The following is a 17,038-nucleotide window of genomic DNA, read 5'->3' as shown; positions in this document are numbered from 1 at the left end:
TAAATACAAGGTGTAACAGGTGCATAGCAACCTCCCTCTCTAAAATAACACACAGTCCACTTAAATAATATAATAGCAAAAAAACTATTCGCCCGCCGAATCGCCAAAGCTCAGACAGCGACCTTATTTACAACATGGACAAGGCAAATGTCGACCATATTGGACATACACGTCGATGGCTTACACCCGAAAATACTGGGTGTGAGGTTCGATCAGGATCTACATTTTGGCGAGTACATAAAATCCAGAGCCGCAACAAAGTCCTCAAATTTCTTGCCGGCAGCATGTCGGTTAAAAATAAAGAAGAAACGCCCATTACCACTTACTAGCGGATACTCGCTGCAAGAATCTACAGGCCTGTCAAACCATTGCCCTCATAACCGGACCGGGCTGCCTTCTTATGTCCCGCGAACACCACTTAAACAGTGAAAGAAATGAAATTCGAAACAAAGAGTTTATGTTGAATACCCAGAAACCTGGGCATCCCAACAGACATCTGATTGAAGAGACCTCTCCTCCCAGGTGCTTAAGAAGTCATCTCCGCAAGAATTGTGAGGAAATATGGCACCTGAGAGCACAGGCGTATGAAGAAAAAATAATTAAAAAACATTTTTTAAGTTAAACGGGTTTATTGAAAACAATACTTACATGAAGTAATAATAATACGAAAAGCTAGAAAATAATTAGGTAGGTCCTAGGTACTAGTCAACACACTCGTTATCAATCTATGGCGTCGATCAGACAATTAAATAAAAGCGTTGGGCGCGTGAAATTTCCAAAAATGTGACTGTTTAAGGTTCAGTTAGTTTTACTTATGACTATCAGTAGAAATATGACGCGTCCAACGCTTTTATTTAATTGTCTGATCAACGCCATAGATTGATAACGAGTGTGTTGACTAGTACCCAGGACCTAACTAATTATTTTCTAGCTTTTCGTATTATAATTACTTCATGTAAGTATTGTTTTCAATAAAACCGTTTAACTTAAAATTTTTTTTTTAATTATTTTATTTTCAAGTTTTTAGTCTTTATTTAATTGTCTATTATTTCTCATTCTATTTAGTTCATTTAGTGAATCATTATTAAAAGGACTCTTTCCTGACAATTTTTTACAACCTAAGTCCTCAATACATAATCCTTCCAAAAACTTTACTCGACTCTGCGCCACGTATGCTTGTCCCTCCTCCAACTCCAAAATATTTTGATTCATTTTCATATTTGTTCCAAATATGAGCAAAATCGGGCATCATAGGTCGCTTTCTATTCATGTATCTATGTATTATGTGTTCCAAATATGGGCAAAATCGGACCACAAATATGATTTTTGTGAATATCTCGATCCTTCCGCCACCTAGCGGCAATTTTTTTCCGATAGGTCGCTTTCAATTCTTGTATGTATTAAGTGTTCCAAATATGAGCCAAATCGGGCCACAAATACGGTTTTTGCGAATATCTCGATCCATGCACCACCTAGCGGCGATTTTCTTTCACTGGTCGACTTCTATTCTTATATGTATTAAGTGTTCCAAATATGAGCGAAATCGGTCCACAAATCCGATTTTTGCTAATATCTCGATCCATGCGCCACCTAGCGGCGATTTTTTTTCTTATTATTGCATTGTCATCGGGTTCTGAACTATATTCCAAGTTTCATGCTTGTAGCTTATCGGGAAGTTACTTAAATTTCAATTACAAGATTCGTTCACAACGGCCGTGCAGCCGTGCATGCAGCCATGCGGCCTGTCAACTCAAGCTAAATAAAACCGTTTAAAAAACACAAACTGGTCCTCCGTGATATCCACAAAAAAGCGTCGGATTTCTATGCCAGGAATTGCCCCGCGAACCCAGTCCCAAAAGATAAATAACTTGTACTTGCAGAAGAGGAAAGCACTCCCTCTAGGGAGACGGGCGTCACTCTAGCTAAACTTCGATCTGGATACTGTAACAGGTTAACCACTTACCTATCCAGAATCAACCGCGACATACATAATGCATATCCTGCTTGCAATGTGTACCCACATGAAACCAAACATCTATTTAATTGCAGTGTGTCACCAACGCCTCTAACACTCCTCTCACTCTGGTCCTAGGACTGCCGTTTGATGACAATTTGTGACTGGTCGCAACTATTGGATCGGGTGAAGCACTGCTACAGCAACGAGCCCGTGACTGCCAGAGCTTCGCATTTAGCAAAAAATGTGCGCAAAATTAGACCCTACTTTCGCCATTTTATAAAGGCTGATTTTCATATATTGCCTTCGTAACGATATGAGAAGCCACTCATTGCCATACACTTTTAATAGTGGCTTCGTCCAGCCAAACACTCTTAATCTTTCTAAACTTGAAAGAACAATGAAAAATTGTATAATAAAACTAGCAACCCGCACCTTGTTTCACACAGATTGCAAGGTTTAAAAATAGTATTTTGTTGTTGCATTTTGAATTAATGGTTCAATTAAAAAATAAAGAAAATTCATAAAAAAATTAAGTCCAAAGCGAACTTAAATATATATCCATACATATTAACTGTTCATATTCAGTTAGTTTTTATCATCTTTCTTATACAATTTCATTGTATGCGACGTTTGCAGCTTTCCCATCAGGAGCAAAAACATATAAATTATCTTTGTTACACGGGGGAGAGCTACATATAATTTTCCATGTGGGAAACATTGAGCTCTTAGGTCCAAACCGGCTACCTTAAATGTTTGTCCTTGAGACTTGTTTATTGCTACTACAAAACATAATTTGACTGGAAACTGTCGTTTAAATTGAAATGGGAAATCTGTTGGTACTATCGGGATTCTTGAAATCAAGACATATTCTCCAGCACCACAACCATTCAAAATTGAACACTCAACTTATTATGAAAAGCTCGGCTCAAAAACTTATTTAAATCGTAACAATAAATTATTATTAAAATATTTAACTGCGTGGACGAAAGTTAAAGAAAAATTATCTTACTTAATTGTTTCAATTTCCTCTCCTTTCCTTTCATTTCCCTTTCCCTTTTCTTTTCCTTTCCTTTCCCTTTCCTTCCTTTGCTTTTCTTTCCTATTTTGCTTTCCTTCCTTTCTTTTCATTTCCACTCCTATCCTTTCCCTTCCTATCCTTTCTCCTCCTTTCTTATCCTCTTTTCTCCTATCCTTTCCTTTTATTCGTTTCCTTCTCTTTAATTTCCCGTCCTTTCGTTCGCTGTCCTGTCCTTTCCACCCTGTAATTTCCTCTCCTTTTATTTCCTTTCCTTTCCCTTCCTTTCCTTTTCTGTTATTTACTTCCCTTTCTTTTCTTTTATTTGTCCTTTCAAAAAAGTTCACCAAAAAATTATACCAAATAATATAGAAAATCGCACTGTATGGTACTGTATGGTACTTACCTTTGCAATAGTATTGATAAAAAAGCTCACTTTTCTTTTGATATTAAATTAAATAAAATAAATTATTAGCACAGCTTAAACAACTTACCCACGAATTTTAATAAGAAAATTCGTGAAAACCAACTGTTCTTTCTAAAATAACTCCTTTAGGGCTGCCATAAAAACATTAAAAATGGATACTCATTTAATTTGTCTTTACGATAAGCATACAAGTTAGCATAAAAAATATATTGAAGAATTAGATCTCCATAGTGCACAAATATTAGCATATACATGCAAAAATACCTAAAAATAAAGCTTTTGTTTAAGGAAATGTTCAATATTTTTAACGAAAGAGTATTTTTCAAGAAATGTATGAATTCTTAAACATTTATGTTGCATTAACTTGGCACACATACATACATATGCCAAACTGATATGATACGAAAATACATACATACATATGTATAAATGTACTCCCGAAATTAAAGAACGCAGCGAATTCTATGTATGTACGTATGTGACGCATCATGTCTCACTCGAACCAATTTGCGCGCACAGTTGACAGCGAACAACCACACACACTGCATTTATTGGTAAAAATGTTCCCTTTGTTTAAACAATTTTGTTTATATAATAAGGGAATCAAGTATTTTTTTTTATGCAGAACGAATCTAGGTAAATATTTCAAAGTTTTACTGCAATGTAGAATTTTTTAAACCATCCATCCGTTTATGAGTTAGAGCTGTGTAAACAAACATTTTATGATTTTTGACAATTTGCCACGCCCCTATAATATATACCTTCAGATTATATTGAAAACTAGGGGGGGCTTTGCCCCCTGCTCGCTACGCTCGCCAACCCCTACCCCATTTTCAGATAGCTTCGCTATCTCCATTGGGGCCCCCACATTATTTATTTGGTAGTACAATTTTACCATGGTGACAACATGAATGTTTAGAACGCGACATTTGATTTTTGAACCTGAGGGCATCATATATCCCTAATATCAATTTGCTTTTCTTTGCTTTTGCCATACGGTAATTTTCTCGTGCTGATTTACGCTTCTCGGCTTTCCTCTCCTTATATTTTTCTGCACGGTTTTTCAAAATTTTTGATTTGTTTTTCTTATAGAATTTCACATCGAAATATAATATTTTCGCTTTGTTTTTCTCAACAAACCTTTTCTTAGTATTGCGACGTTGAATACGTTTTCTCTCCGCCAACTCAGCTTCGGTTAAATTTAGCTTCTTTCTACCCATTGTGGAATACTTTATTTTACATATATAGTAAAATTTCACCTTGGTGACAACATGACTGTTTGGAAGGCGACATTTCATTTTTGAACGAAATGTAATATTTCACATCGAAATGTAATATTTTCACTTTGTCTTTCTCAACAAACCTTTCCTTAGCATTGCGACGTTGAATACGTTTTCTCTCCGCCAACTCAGCTTGGGTTAAATTTCACTTCTTTCTATAAATTAAAAAAAAAACAGTACATACTACAGAAAGACCATACCACTGAAATAAAATATTCCCGGAAGAAAAATAATTTTTTATATAATAGAAGGATATCCATCTCACGTAGCTAAGCTTTCAAATGCAAAAAACAGTTTTAAAATCGGAGCATTCTGTGTGAAGTGATGTGCGTACAATAACATTTAGCGATTTCATTTTATAAGATTTATATAGATACCTCGAACAGTATTCCTGCCATGATTCCAAGGGCTTTTCATTTCACCCTGCAGAACTTTTTCAGTTTCTTCTACTTAATATGGTAGGTGTCACATACATTACACAAAGTTTTTTCTAAAGTTATATTTTGTGTCAAAAAACTAATCCAATCGCCATGTTTCATCCCTTTCTTCGTATTTGGTATAGAATTATAGCATTTTTTCCATTTTTCGAAATTTTTTATATCGAAAAAGTGGGCGTGGTCATGGTCTGATTACGCCGACTTTTAATACCAAGATAAATTGAGTTAAAGTTAGTACGTGAACTAAGTTTAGTAAATATATGTGGGTTTTTGCTCAAGTTGTCGTGTTAACGGCCGAGCGGAAGGACAGACGGTGGACTGTGTATAAAAACTGGGCGTCGCTTCAACCGATTTGGCCCCTTTTCACCGAAAACAGTTATCGTCATAGAAGCGATAACCTTAACAAATTTCACAAGGATTGGTAAATTTTTGTTCGACTTATAGCATTAAAAGTATTCTAGACAAATTAAATGAAAAAGGGCGGAGCCACGCACATTGTGAAATTTTCTTTATTTTGTATTTTGTTGCACCTGTAGTATCGCGTGGAATCACCTCACTTCAAACACGCTTAACATTACAAATATTCGTTCATTGACCCAGATAACTATGGGTTCATTCGCGTTCACCAAGTCGCCTAATGCATTAATGCGTCATACCCAAATTGTTCAAGTAAGAATCATATTGACAATATGTAGGTCAATATAATAATTCGCTAACAAAGCATTTCTCACTATTGAGTCATGCACCTCTAGCATGTAAATATTAATGTAAGAATGTATATATGTACAGGTTAATAACTTTTGTATAAATAGGAAAGAATTTATTCAATAAAAAAGGAATATCATTCTGACGCTAAACTTCAGCGCTTCAGTTTTATTATTATTCGAAAATATTACATGGCGATCCTGGCAGTGTAGATTAAAATCAGCAAAACTGCTAAAGATCTAGCTGGAGGAAGATCCTGGATAACCAAGCAGGATTCGCCTTATTACATGGCAATCCTGCCAGCTTAGATCAAGAATTGGCAAAACTGCTAAAGAGCTAGATGGTTAGAGATCCTGCCAGTTCGCGTTGTATAATAAACCATTAACTTTTCTCTAGGCAGGCTCGGTTAAAATTTAAATCCTGACATAAAGAGGATCAAATATTTCCTTGTAACAACGGGTTAAACTATTTTGAATCCATCGAAGATGATTAAGCATAGCGATATGAACAACTTACATTCAGTAATACTAGGAGAATTGGCCATTGGTCTCAAGGAACAAATGGTGGTTGTTACATCAAATGACTGGCACACAAAGAAGCAAAATATTGACACGGTAACTAGCAGCAAAGGAAGCAGAATATTACCTGAAAAGAAGATTTCCATTGACGACATGACCGCATAACAGAGTGGAATATTACATGAAAAGAAGATATTGATTGGCAACATTCTGACGGGCAGTAAGACGGCGTAAATTTTTAAGTATCATAATTAATTTAAGTTCTAGAATCAATTGAGCGGCCTTATGGACGCTAAACCATGAGCAAAAACTTCGTTTTTGTTTAAGAAATTTTTTTAAATGGTAGGATGAAAAACATTTTTTTACAAAAAGTTTGATGTCAGCTTTGAAAATGACACAAACTAAGCAAAAAAAAAAAAAATAAAATAAATTTCAATTTTAAGAAAAATAGAAATGTCAAAAATATTAAATTTAAAAACTTTTTTTAGGAAAATCAAAAATTTTAGAAACAAATTTTCTATAATGCTAATTAAATAAAGAAAAATAGCAAAATGGAATAAAAATTAATTTTTAAAATAACTTGTAAATTGAAAAAAACTACTATTTCTAAAATTTAAAGAAAAATGTTAATTATTTTGTTAAATTGATTAAACAAAAAGAAAAAAATAACATAGAAATAAATTTTTTTTAAATACTTTGTAAAATTAATATTTTGAAAATTTTGTAAGAAAATTTGAAATATCTGAATTAGAAATGTTAAATTTAACAAAACTTTTCTTTAAGAATAAAGATTTTTTTTCCCAAATAATAACAAGGCTAATTAAATAAGAAAAAAATAATAATAAAGTAAAATGTAATGCATATGATAAAGAATAAAACCAAAAATGTTTTTCACACAGAAGCAGGCAAAATAATTATGGGAAACATTCAACATGGCTTGGTGGACAAAGATTGCCTACGGCAGCCTGATAGCGATAGCCGGATATGAATTAGGGAAAGAAAATTCTGAGGTACCAGAGAATGGACTAATAAAATATGAACCACCAGCTGAACCAGAGACAGGAATTACACCAAACATTCTAGATGTTTGGCTAGCCGTTTGATCATTACAATAGCCACAATACTAAAGAAATATATGAAACTTAAGTACAGACAACTAAAACCCGTTCAAGACCGTATCTAAAATTTTTTTTCCCCCAATTTACAAACATCCACTTTAGCACCTTTTACTCAAAATCAAACCCAAAGCTGAGGAAGAGCAACAAATAATTAAAAATAAATAAATAAACCTTTAAACGGTGACCCTCAAAATGTCGCAAACGACATTAAAGGCAGCTTCATTAGACCTGCCCAAAGTTAATGGCAAATCAATAATTTGCATACCTCGCAGTAGTAGTTTCCATGGAAGTTATCAAGATAACATCCCTGAAGGCTGTAAAAGGAAAAAGATTTATAAAACAGCCCCGGTAAAATTTGTGTCAGCGGACATATGAAAAAAAATACAAAAATTTTACAACCAGCCAATGAGACCAAAAAAAAAAAGATTTGTGAAGAAAAAGTCACAAAGAGAACCTTAAAAATATATGTAAAGCGCTATATAAATTTACAATAAAAGACTAGTCGCGCTCATTTTCATCTTAGGATAGAAAAATGTTAGCGTAAAAAAAGTATCAAGCAACCAAATTGTTGAGGAAGTTATTGACTTGCATACAAGAAATGCCGGCAAACCAGGACTTGAAATCTATAAGAAAAAAATAATTGAATATTTACTGCAGTAGGCAAATTTAAAAATTGATAACCAGGTTCCCAAATCGACTAATTGCACAAGCCCAAGAGGCTCGGCCTTAGATCTCTCCGGAGGTTATCGCGCCTTATATTTATTTATTTAAGAGGTTGTGCAAGTGACAAATTCCGGTTTAAAAATAAAAATAATTCTTCATAAAAATCATAACGATTCTGTCTTGGTGGCCGCCGCAGAAATCGCATGAGAAATAAGATCAAAGAAATTGCTGGAAAAATAAGAAAAATAAAGAGAAACATTTTTGCATCCACTGTACCATCCTTCCATTAACCGGCTAAAGTACTACCACTAATATAAAATACTTTGCTCTTCCGTCAACCTCAGCTCCAAAATTCCTGCACAATTAGCTACAGATTTTTGTTATACACTAAATTCAATGAAACCCTAATAAAATGAAATAACAATGAAAAGCCGTTATTTAATAAAAATAATTAAAGTTAGAAATAAAAGAAACGAAAAGGAAAAATAGATATAAGTATGAGATGCTTCAGATAGGAAACCTAATTTTTAGAGAGATCATAATTTTAGGAAAGATATTTTTATTTAGCCACAGGTAGAATAGAAAATAGTAATAGGAAAATATTTTTTTAGAGTGGAATATAGTAATAGAAAATATTTTTACTTCAACCCACACATATAATCCATACAAGTAGGTCTAAACCCATATAGAACATATTACATGGCACAGTATAGAACATTTACTAGTAACACATATGATTTAAAAACCAAAACAATCATACTATAAGCATCCCAATTTACACAACAACATATATACGTAAGAAAGAAAATGTAAATAAACAAAAGAAATAAAAATACTAACCCACGTTAGCACAAAGTTACAGTTACTTCATAATAATTTTTAAACACATGCCGCTTTTTAAGGGAGTCGACGCTCTTAAGGGTCGGCTGTGCAAAAAAAAAATAATAAATTACTCACCATAGTAAATAAACAAAAAAAAAAAATACAAAAAGTCAGCTTATTCTGAAAAAGCGAGAATGAGCATAACGGGCATAGTAAGTAAAGCAAATGCAAACGAATAAAAGAAAAAAGAAAACATGTAAACTTATAATATCAAGTTACCACTATGACATAAATTACAACGGAATGCAAAAAATTATTTGGTAACACCAAGCAAGTTGACTGGGTCATTCAACGAAAAATTAAACAACACGGCACGCTTATCACAATGACAGTGGAGTGACCGTCTATAATTAAACATAAAATTACATACGCTCACTTAAAAGGCCGATGGTGTAGTATCGCGTGGAACTCACCTCACTTCAAACACGTTTAACATTACAAACATTCGTTCATTGACCCAGATAACTACTATGAGTTCATTCGTGTTCACCAAGTCGCCTAATGCAATAATGCGTCATAACCAAATTGCTCAAGTAAGAATCATATTGACAATATGTAGGTCAATATAATAATTCGCTAACAAGGCATTTCTCACTATTGAGTCATGCACCTCTTGTATGTAAATATTAATGTAAGAATGTATATATGTGTATGTTAATAACTTTTGTATAAAAAGGAAAGAATATATTCAATAAAAAAGGAATATCATTCTGACGTTAAACTTCAGCGCTTCAGTTTTATTATTATTCGAAAATATTACACACAATATCACTACTGGAGTTGAATGTTGACATAATTTACTTATTCACTGTAAAGATATTACATTTTTTGTTAAAATTTGTGGCATCTTAATCGAATTTAGTACCAAAAAATTTTAAATCAAATCTTAAATTTAAGTTAAGTGGCATCACTGATGTACTAGAAAAGAAATACGAAAAGAAGAACCGAATAAAGAATCAGTGGTTTTTTGGCTTTGAAAAGAGATACATAAGCGTTTTACATCTCAGAAGTGGTCGTGCACGCCTAATTTGTAATATTGGCGTTAAATAAAGTAAAAAATAATTCGGACGAGTGCAGTAATGGAGAACTCTCTAAAGAAACAACAATTAATTGAAATATTAGCTACCGCTGATATTGAATTTGATAAAAAAGCAACCGTAGTAGATTTGCGTAAAGCGTTCACCCATAACTGAAAAAAAAAACAGATAAATGCGCACAATATCTAATGTCGCGGGAAAATCGAATCGACGCCGCTGTATTGGATACACAAATTAATGACTGCGCTGCCAGTGAGAATATTACCGCTGAAACCGCTGCTGTTGACTGCGATGACGATGAGAATGCTACCGCCGAAACCGCTGCTGTTGAAAGCGACATTGTTTGCCTTAGCAACGCTGCCGCCGTCGATGCCAACTCCAATAAATGTGATACACATACCGACGAATTTTCCGAAGTTTCTGGAAATTATGAGGCTGCAACCGCTGTGGATTTTAGCTCCAATACGGAGTCTCTGGATAGAGAATTAACAGTTTTGCATAAAAAGTACGAAATTATGAAATTAAAACAAGAATTTTCGGAAATGGAAAATGACGAAACACAGTTGCGTATACCTTCTCGTCGCATTCTATTTCAAGATATTGAACATGCAATTGTGAAATTTGATGGTGATAATCGTATGTATTGTCCTATTGACTTCATACGCCATCTTGGGCAAATTTTTGAACAAGTCAAAGCTAATGAGCTTTTTAAGTTTTTGGCTCTTAGAAATTCTTTAAAAGGCACAGCTAGATTGGTTTGTTGTGCTGTTACGTATGATGAGTTAAAAGCAAATTTGTTGAAGGAATTCGGTCACTCAGTTTCGCGCCAAGAAATTTATCAAGCTTTGCAGAACAGGAAAAACGCTGTCAATGAGAGTGAACGACGGTATATTCTGGAAATGGAAGCGATCGCTCGTGGTGGCGATGTATCAGAGTACGAACTAGTTGCGTTCATTTTACATGGTTTGGAAAGTCGTTCATTGAACTATCAATTGTTTTGTAATGCAAAGAGTGTTGCCGATCTGAAAGATGCTGCAAACATGGCAGAGCTTCGCAATGCTGTGCGAAAAAAATCGTCTGATGTACAAATATTTGCTAAGTCCAAAATATACAACAACAACACATGTGAAAAGAATCGTTGCTGCAATTGTTCCAAATTTGGTCATCTTAAGCCTGATTGCCCTTATGAAGTGCCACCAAAAGATGTTTGCTTGAACTGTTGGAAGTCTGGACATGACCATAAGCAGTGTAGTAATCCAAAATACATACAGCGTTTGACGCACGTTGCAGCTACTACTATAAGCAATGGTTTCAACACAAATTCTGCCAATATTATAAATATTACAGATGAGGTAAGTGTCGCGTTTCTAAATTGTAAAGGCATGTGTACGAAAATTCCCTTTTTGATACAGGAAGCCCAATAAATTTAATTCAGAACTCTGAAACACCATTTATAAAAGAAAATTAATTGATTAACACTACGTATTTTGGCCTGGGCAATGCACCAATACAAACGTATGACACTGTACATTGCAAAATAAAATATGTGAATGACAGTAACAATGCGGTATTTTTCATAGTACCAGATAATCATTTGCCGGTTCCGATGCTTTTTGGACGGGAATGTCTTCACAAACTTAATATTGTTCTTTGTTGTAAAATAAATACAATTTGTATGAAGTCTGAAAATAAAGATTCGTGTGTTGGTACACATCAGCCTCTGTCGACGACCTTTATAGAACTGCCGTCTAAAGAAAAATATATTGAAGCTGATTTAACTCGAAGTTGTGAAAATATAGTGGCATATCATATAGTAATGATGATATGCTACCTTTAGAATATGATGTTTGTGCACTTATGAAAATTGATATCGAAAGTGAGACCGGTTCATTTAATATTAATCCTCAACTAAGTAAAGAAGTAAAAACGCAGATACAAAACATAATTTTAAAGACCTATGCTGAAACATAAATTATCACAGAACGTATTGACTATAAAATGTCCATCAAATTAACATACGAAGTTCCATTTCATTATAGTCCAAAACGTTAGCTATAGAAGAGCGTGTAGCCTTGCGTGAGATTATAGGTGATCTTTTACAGCAAGGTGTTATAAAGCCGAGTGATTCCCCATATGCATCACCGATAGCGATGGTAAAGAAAAAAACGGAGATTTTAGGAAATGTGTTGACTATCGCACATTGAATAAGCACACTTCAAAAGATAATTTTTCTATACCTTTGATTGAGGATTGTTTGGAATACTTTGCAGGGAAAATATTGTATTCCTCCTTAGACCTTCGAAACGGATTTTTCCATATAAACATAAGTGAGGAAATATACATCGTTTGTAACACCCGATGGGCATTTTGAGTATAATAAAATGCCGTTTGGATTGAAAAATGGACATTCAGTTTTTCAACGCTACATACGCCGTTGTTTGCAAGACTTGATAGATTCAAAGAAAATAGTGGTATATTTAAATTATATATCAGTTGCATCAAATGACTTACAATCGCATTTAGAATTGTTAACAAAAGTTTTAGCACTTATTTCCAAGTGCGGATTAAAACTAAAAATGAGTAGATGTAAGTGTGTGTATAATGAGATAAGTTATTTAGGATATTCCATCAGTGGAAATGGTTTTAAACCCAGCGACGAACATATCCCATCAATTAAATCATACCCAATGCCGAGAAATATAAAAGAGGTTATATCTAGTTTAAGTCTTTTTTCTTATTTTCGTAAATTTATACCAAATTATGCCAAAGTAGTTCACCCGTTACAAAGTTTGCTCAGAATTAAAGCATTCAAGGAGCTCAAATCTAGATTAGCGTTGAAGCCGATATTGGCATTTTATAGTCCCGATAAGGAGACCGATTTGCATATAGATGCTAGTAAAGTAGCTTTTGGTGCAAATCTAATGCAGAGGCAAGATGACGGAAAATTTCATCCGGTGTTTTATTTCTCCAAAGCAACGCAACCCCAAGAAATGCGCTTGCATAATTTTGAGTTGGAGACACTCGCGATAATATATGCTTTACGTAGATTTGATCGTTATTTAAGGAGGATTTTGTTCACAATAGCTACAGATTGCAACCCAGTTACAATGACATTAAATAGGAAAACCATATGTCCAAAAATAGCACGTTGGGCGCTGGAAATGGCGAATTGTGACTACCAAATTCATCATAGGAATGATGTAATAATGAGTCACGTTGATGCTTTAAGCAGATGCTCCGAATCTGATGCAGTAGAGAGCATTGTAGAGTTAGCTGATAGTCCAGGGGTAAAAATCCCAGATTTGTTGGATACAGCGTTTCTAACAACTAGAAGCAATAACATATATTCGCCTGAGAGCGTCCGAAAATTGTAGGTTATCTCGGGATTTGGTTAATTTAAATTAAAACGTAGATACTAATAACGACAATTACTTAGAACAGGAACTTATTGATATTCCTGTTGACACGAAATGTCAAGTGATTTCGCCGGCGGAAATTAATGAACTAGATTTTTTGATAAGTGCGTCCCAAAATTGGAACAACAATTTTTCACAATTACGAAACCGCTTGGAAAATGAAACTGTTTCTAAATTTCATTTGAAAGATGGAATAGCTTTTCGACAAAGTGATAGCGGGATTTTTCAACTATATGTTCCTTTAGAAATGGAAGTTAATGTTATGCGTCTCATGCATGAAAAAATAGGCCATTTAGAACTAGAAAAAACATATGATGAAATTCGAAAATTTTATTGGTTCAACTGTTTGAAGGAAAAAAATTGCTAACTACATAAACAATTGTATTAAATGTATTATGTGTTCTACGCCTGTTCGAATTCGCGAACAAAATCTTCATAGTATATCTAAAGAACCAGTACCCTTTCACACGGTACACGTAGATCACTTTGGTCCTTTGCCTTCTATAGACTCTCAACGTAAGCATATTGTAACGAATTTGCTGCAAATCCTCTTATTTGCAACCCTCTGCTAAGTTCGTATCGCTAAACTGTTGAATAAATAACTCCAATATGTAATAATGCAAAATGGCCTTTATTCAAGTACTTCACAATAACACTTATACTTTGCAACGAATAGCTTACTTAATAACCAAACTGATTGACAGCTCAAATGAAACTCTACTATTCAAAATAATACTGCTATAGCTCGCTAGATAGCGCTTAATCCAAATCTCAAATCAAACTGAATTACTTCTTACTCGCCTGCGCCACTTTTATAGTTTACGCTGCATACATCTAGGCTCTTCTATTTCCAGAAGTTACTAGTTAGTTTCGGCTACAAAATCGCCAGCCACAACTACGTGCACAAATTATTGCTCTCTCTTGTGACAACTCAGATAAGATATATGCATGTGTTTGTGCATTGACTCTTCGCTGCTCGTATACGTACATTGTACATATATGTAGACGCAGTTATTCTTTCGTTTATGTAGATACATAATGATTGAATTATTGATGTGCATTCACGTCACTGCTTAGCATCGGCTTAGAGACGATAGCATCGCTCAGTGCTGCTAACATTCGTTACACTGCCCTCCACCTAAGTCTGATCGTCCCGATCAGACAAATCTCTCGATCTAAACGCTGCTAGAATCGCCAAATGTACCACTCTTCTATTTCGTGATTTCCCAATTGCTTGTATGCGGCAGATGACATCACTGATCGTCTTCACAACTCTGTACGGGTCTTCCCAACTGCACCGATATTTGGATGGAACACCTTTCCGCCGGTGAGGGTTGTATAGCAGTACCAAATCTCCCTCCCGGAAACCTTTCGAATTATTCTTGTTGTCGTACCTGTATTTCATATTACTACTCATTATCCTGGATCGTTCCCTCGCACTCTGTTGCTTGGCCAATGAAGAACTACTTCGCAGAGCTTGATCTTGACGGATTGACTTTGCATAATCAGTATCGTTCCGATGCTTCACAACACTAGTGTGCCTTGGCTTGAAACCACCCTTGCATTTTTTTTTCGTTTTAGGACGTCCGTTAGGGCTTTTCAGTGACAGTGTTTCTCTCACAGGTACCTTCGGTTTTGATTTCTTTGGCCCATTTGTTCCATTAACTTTTACCTTTACCTTTGAATTTCGTGACCTTCGTCGAGTCTTCTCCACCAGTACCCGATTACTGCTGAACCCTTTTTCCAAACTAAAGTTAAGTGGCACATCTTGGTTCTCATAACGCATCGCCCTTCTCTGCATATCGATCTTGATGTCACGGTCAACCAAGAAATCCACTCCCAATATAACTTCATCAACAATCTCCGCCACAACAAATTTGTGCAGAACCATGACCTTCCCAATCAATACTTCACATATCACTTCTCCTTGAACTTGGTTATACTCGCCAGTGACCGTACGCAACTTTGCTCCAGGTAAGGGTTTCACTCTCCTGTTGACCAAGTCAGATCGGATCAAGGAATGAGATGCGCCCGTATCTACAGTCAGTATTCGTTCGTTGCCATCCACATTCCCTCTGACGGTAAGACTGCTCGATTTTCTACCAATTTGTGACACAGACATCACAGGGCATTCAATAGCTGGATCTAGCTCTCTACCTCTTACTCGCTCTTGCTCATCTCCTCCAGCTTTGCGTTTACGCCCACCCACATTGTTGGAACTATTAAGACCAAGATCGCAATGACGTGCAATGTGACCTGGGTTGCCGCACTTGAAACATTTAATAACTCCGGCATTCTTCTGTTGAGATCCCTTCAGTGCTTCCAAAATTGTTTCTACCCACTCTGGCCTTTCTACTTCCACACGGCGTGCTTTGAAAACTGGCTTACACAGAAGCGACGCTGTTTCCTGAATCAGAGCATGCGATACCGTTTCAGCAAATTTTAGTTTTGGATTCGCAAATGTAGCCCGCTTCGTTTCCACATCTCGTATGCCATTTATAAAGCTCTGAATTTTTACCCTGTCAGTGTATTCCACGGGTGCGTCCGCATTCGCTAAATGTGCTAGCCTTTCAATATCCGACGCAAACTCTTGCAATGTTTCACCAGGCCTCTGGAAGGGGTTCAGCAACTCCATTTGGTATATCTGTCTCCCAGTTCCGTATCGTCTCTCTAGAGCGCCCATCAATGCTTCATAACAGTTCCGCTCTCCTTCGGGAATCATCTGTAGGATTTCGGCTGCTGGCCCTATCAATGCCACGAACAGAGCTGCAACTTTATCTTCAGCATTCCAGCTGTTCGCTGCCGCGGTCTTCTCAAACTGTAGCTTAAAGACCTGGAAAGGAACAGAACCGTCAAAGGATGGTGTTTTTACCTTTGGATTACTCGCTGAAACTGCTGGACGATTTAGTTGTAACTGCTCGATACGTCCTCTCAAAGCATCCACCTCGGCCTCGATTTTATCCTGTCGACCACTGAAGCCTTCATGAAACTGGGTTAGTTTTTCTTCCATATGCGCTTCCAGTTTAGAAGATATACGGATTTCCTGCTCTTCTAGTTGTATGGAGATCTGAGATGATATCTGTGCTGAAATTTGTGCTGACATTTCCGAAATACGCGTTTCTTGTGCTTCAATCTTTGATGTTATACGTGTCTCTTTGCTTCAATCTTTGATGTTATACGTGTCTCTTTGGATTCCATCTTAGATGTTATATCTGTTTTCTGTTCTTCTAGTTGAGATGACATGTTGGTGGATATTTGCGATGACATTTCTGTTATACGTGCCTCTTGCGCTTCCAGTTGGGATGCCAATTGCGACGACATTGATGCTACTGTCGATGTTTGTGCAGATATTGCAGCCAATATCATGTTCAAGTCTGTACTGGTAACCGTCTGCGATGTTTCGTTTTTCTCTTCAATTTTTGTTGTCTCCTCGCCATCAAGGTGAAAGACATACTCTTCCACATCAATTCCTTCTGCTTCCATTGCCTCTCGTAGCCGTGCCTGAAGTTCGAGTTTAACGCGGCTTGTATTCAATCCACGGCTCTCCAACTCCTTCTTCAGTTGCTGGATCTTTAATTCACTG

The 17,038-nt window shown here is 35.8% G+C and overlaps 1 protein-coding gene across 11 annotated transcripts in view; it reads left to right on the top strand.

Annotated features, from left to right (window-relative positions):
- The window catches only part of nvd (neverland), a 2,324,292-nt gene that overhangs the window by 515,812 nt on the left and 1,791,442 nt on the right, over nucleotides 1-17,038 (top strand). The window lies entirely within an intron of this gene.

This window comes from Eurosta solidaginis, chromosome 1 (genome assembly GCF_040869045.1).
Source record: "Eurosta solidaginis isolate ZX-2024a chromosome 1, ASM4086904v1, whole genome shotgun sequence".
Classification (NCBI taxonomy): Eukaryota; Metazoa; Arthropoda; class Insecta; order Diptera; family Tephritidae; genus Eurosta; species Eurosta solidaginis.
The sequence above is the reverse complement of the archived record's forward strand: the minus strand, read 5'-3'. Positions and strand labels throughout refer to the sequence as shown.